Source organism: Gracilinanus agilis, chromosome 4 (assembly GCF_016433145.1).
Source record: "Gracilinanus agilis isolate LMUSP501 chromosome 4, AgileGrace, whole genome shotgun sequence".
Classification (NCBI taxonomy): domain Eukaryota; kingdom Metazoa; phylum Chordata; class Mammalia; order Didelphimorphia; family Didelphidae; genus Gracilinanus; species Gracilinanus agilis.
Window position 1 is genome coordinate 369834216 of NC_058133.1, and position 4992 is coordinate 369839207.

Here is a 4992-nt window from a genome sequence, read left to right on the forward strand (position 1 = left end):
GAGTAGAGGAGTGACACAGCCCAGACTCGTGCTTTAGAAATATCATTTTTGCAAGTGTGTAGAGGATGGAATGAAGAAGGGAGAGCAAACTGAATAAGAGAGATTGATTAGTAAGTTATTATAATACTCTAAGCAAAAAATGATGTAAGTCATCATAGTATGAATAGAGAGAAGGGGGCAAACATGAGAGGTGGAGAATGCTCAAACTATGGCAACTGGTTAGATATAAATGGTAAGAAAAGTAATGGGTGCCTATGAGGTTCCAGAGCAGACCTGAATGAATAAAAGAATGGTGGTGCCTTCAACAGAAAAGAGATTAAGAGGAGAGGAGGGTAGGCAGTGAAAGATAATGAGTTTTGTTCTGGATACATTGGAATTGAGATTTTTAAAGAACATCTATTTGGAAATGTCTCATAGGCAGTGTTGCAGGACCAGAACTCAAGAGACTAGGGCTGAATATATCAATCTGGGAGCCTAATGCACCTTAATGACAATACTGGACAATAAAATAACTAACAAGATCACCAAGAAAACAATTAGAGAGAATTGGACCCAGGAGAAAGTTTGGGTTAAATCTACATATGAAAGGCAGAGGAAGGGACATGGATGATGAGTCTGAAAAAGGGAAATCAGACAGGAAGGAGGAGAACCAAGAGAATACAATTTCTAGTAATGGAGATTGTCCTGATGATTTTACTTCAGGTGAAAATATGATGCTTAACTAGAAAAGGTTTGATTCATTGTTATTCTACTTTTCCTTGGAGATTCCTTTGCCTTTGTCTCTTAGTAATGGCAATAATAATTACATTTTGTAGTACTTCTATGAGTAATTTTAAAATTCTCAGGTGTTCAGAAAGGATAGCATAACCAAATGTCTTTCTGATCCTTCAAAAGACTTAAAATCTAGTTATTTTGTTCATGTCTTCTTATTTATATTTTATTTTACCAGGTATGGAAAAGTGGAACATGGTTACAGATTACCTTTCTTTCTGATCAGTTTCTTTGGGGATAGTTCTTGTTTTCTCTTCCTAAAGTGTAAATAGAATGATGTGATGTGCCAAGTCCCATTTTCCTACATTTCTAGCAACTGCTCTGAAGTCATGGCTCAGAGTTTGGCCTTTAGAGAAATCACTTTTCTTTTTCTGCATAAAGGAAAGTGAAAAGTGCAAAAAGCAGCCTTAGGGAAAGAGAGGGTATGTGTGCCAGTTTTCCCAGTCTAAATAAAGGGAAAAGGATGTCCGCTTTAAGCTTCTTAGTAACTATATAAGTATTTTACTGGCTTGTTGAGGATGCAAAAAGGCTTTAAATGGTATTTGGAAAGATGTTTCTGTCTTCATCTCTGGGAAGATTAAAGTCCTTTCTGACCAATATCCCCATGCAGCTCCTGGGAATAAAAGGAATGGTGTGTCATCAATGTATTGAAATTTAACTCAAAATAGCCCCAGACAACTGGGGACCCCTCAACTACCTCTGTGCGGTTTCACAGGATCCCGATCCTGAGGGACACCGCTCCTACTGTTGCAATAGGAGGGCGGGACTTTGATTTCAGCTGTTCACAATGACCCCCTTCTCTGAAAAGAGGAAAAGGCAAAAGGCAGAAAATGTTTGTATTGGGGAAATGGAAACGAACATCAGCTAGGTAGTGGTGGGATTGAAATCGAAAGGGGGCTCTAGAATTTAAAAAAAAAAAAAAAGCCTAAGGGTCTAAGTAAACAGAGGACGTTGTGGGAGAAGGAAAGTTCACCCTGGGAAAAACCAAGGAGGAGGTAGAAGGGGTGCTAAGAAGAACCCAGAGCTAAATTTTGCTTCTAGACAGAAAATTAAAGATTTGGGGGAGGTTGGGAGGAACCCTGCCCAAGAATCAGAATGAAACAAACACACCAGTGACCTCATCTAGTCCTACCCAAGAGTTGAACTTTGATTATGTTAACAAGATCTAAATTCTGGTGTTTTTGTGGGATTGGGTTTAGTATGCAGAAAATACGCAGTTAGCTAAATGGGGATAGTAGAAACCCTTGAAATAGTAGCTTCTATTTATATAACGCATTAAAATTTGCGATGCGTCTTATATGCACTATATCCATTGACTCAGAATAAAGGTAGGTGTTGTTATCGAAGTTTACACGTGAGAAAACTAAGGTTCAGAAATATTTAAGAACTTTCGAGCGTCAGACAATAGTAAATGTCTGAGGTAGGATTCGAACCCAGTGCTCAATCCTCTAGGTGTCTCCCCGTAGGGTATGCGCTGAAGCAGAATGCGAAACACCACTGCTTTTTACACCTTGTGCCATTCAAGCTTTTTCTTGGAAAGAAGATTTGCTGAGGTCGGATTGACAAGCTAGAACACAAGAGAAAAAGAGGAACTCTTAAAAGTAGATCACATCTAGAGAAGAGTAACACGGGAGCGGGGAGGGAGGGGGAGAAAAAAGGAGGGCGTACTAGTAAGTAGCTAGCCACATGGAAGGTGAGGGAGAGTAAGGATATCTGCCTTCCAAACCCCTCTGAAAACACACACACACACACACACACACACACACACACACACACACACACACACACACACACACCAAAAACAAAAACAAACAAAAAACAACTCTGAAACCTTTCCTGGCCTCGGAAAACACTTGTTTGTGCCAAGCCCTCGCACTACGCCTTTCTCTAACAGCCCACAGGCAATACAACAGCTTTTCTTTCTTCTGGAGGAGGCCCGATGAAGCCCAAGGCTATTGCAGCTGCCTTCTGCAAAAGAAATCCTAGCAAAAGTAAGTCTCAATTGCCAACCTATGGCGTTTGTCCCTACGTTTGTCAGCACTGTGATTTCAATGGCTGTCGTCTAGGCTGCATTAGAAATCCTTCTGACTCGGAGATCTCGAGTAGAAAAATGGAGCAACCTTCCTCTGTTTGGGGCGACGAGTCAAATCAATAACATTTATTAAGGACCTACTACGTGCCAAATACTGTGCTAAGTGCATGGGATAAGAAAAGAAGCAAAAGACAGTCCTTGACCTCAAGGAGTTTACAATCTAATAATTAAACATTAGGGACCATTCTTGATAAATAGTCTTACAAGGTGAATGTCACTACCGAAGTTACTCCCAGAAGCAAACTTTTTTTGCTCCCTGGAAAAGAAATGTGGATACACTAAAGCACATTCTCCACCTCCCAGCCCAAGAGATTCCTATTCCCCAAAGTAGTAAGGGAGAACTGGCTCTTCTCTGATTAATTTCCCTATGACAGACTGTGACTAGAGAAGAGAAAAAACGGGCCAAAGCATCCGTTTCTCTTTCTAGGCATTTGAGAACAAAGTATAGGATTTTTTTTTTCTTGTTCATGTTTTCTTGAGAGAGTAGTGAGTGCCTAATAAGTGCTTGCTTCATTAATTGCTTTGCTTTCAGATTTTCTCCCAGCATCCATCAAAGAAACTACCTCCCCATTCTAAGGCTGTTCCAGATTTCAAGGGAAATCAGGAAATGGAGCGATTGTCATGGTAATCTAGACAGATTTTAAAATTACAACACTTGGGCCTGAAATATCCAGATAACTGGAATATGTTTATTTTGTGGTTAACTTATCAGAGCAATTGCTTCAGTTCTGCACTTTTTGGCCTACAGCCTCAAACTGTGGAGAACTAGGGAGCCTGAGGGACTCTTAGCTGTTTCACAGCCTATTTTGTCTGACTCTGTTAAGCTCAGACATATACTCCAACAGCATCCTTGCCTACCTGGACTCTTCCTGGCACTGGGTTTTCTAATCACCAAATCCTTCTCTGTTTTCACCCTTCTGGCTAGTCTTAGATAGGTTGACCATAGTTCAAGTCTGAATGAGATCTTTCTGACATATGCTTTCATTGACTTAGTAACTGGCTCACCTATGGAAGTGGAAAGATAATAAATAAATAAATAAACGAATAAATGAATGAATGAATGAATGAATAAGCAAGCAAATAGATAGATAGATAGATAGATAGATAGATAGATAGATAGATAGATAAACAAATAAATAAATAAACAAATAAAAGGTGATATGGGTGAAGGTGAGTCTAAAACCACAGTCCAGAGCCTTGGCCATACGGGAAAGGGCTGATAAGATTTTTTCTAAAGCCTTTGTGGATTCGTGTTTTCACAGTTGGCATGAAACATTATCTTTATCTTCTTTTGCTTGAGATCCACAGAGAGAAGAAATTGCAGCTGCCCTATTTCCCCCACATTCCCACTGTCCAAGCAGGTACAACTAGAAAGCCCCCTTTTTTCACCCTATACCCCGTGCTAATTCCCTACCCACTGAATGGGGTGTTTCTGACTTCCAGAAGTCATTTTCTCCAGGCCAAACTGTCAATGTCTTCAAAAAGATAAAAATAAAATAAAATTCCTCCCAAATGGAGGAACTCTACAGTCCTTACGAGGTAGCGTGAACTTTGAAAGATGTATACCCGAAGAATGTGGATAAACAGAATTCTCCCAAACTTCTAGAAAGTTGCTCAACAGCACAGATCAGGAGGATAGGAACCTAACTATTTATGCTCCGCGGAGCTTGAAATGAGAGACTGCAAGAGAGGCAAAGAGACAAAAGGGAATAATGGGAAGAGAGAATACGATTTGAGAAGATGGGAAAGGATTCGTGGACCATTTCAGTTCTGCGGTAGAAACTCGCTTTCTCCATCACCTTAATATTTCGTATTTTTAACTGAAAGATCTGGGGCTTCCGGACTCTCTCTTTGCCAAGTGCCTTTCTCCAGATCCAATTTCCAGAAGGTCTGGGGCGGGTCGACGCCTCCTCTGCGCACATCTAACTAGGAAGAACACCTCCTGCCTTCCAGTTGCATTCCCCACTCCAAACTTGAAGCGAGTGCCCCATCTCCCTTCTGTCTCCCTTTCCCCTACGGGAGTAGCTCTCTTCGGGAATCCTCTCTCTTATCCAGCCCCACCCCCTCCTTCTTCCCCCCCCCCCCCCCAGGCCCTTTCCCTTTGGCCTGGGAACTCCCCACCCGGTTCT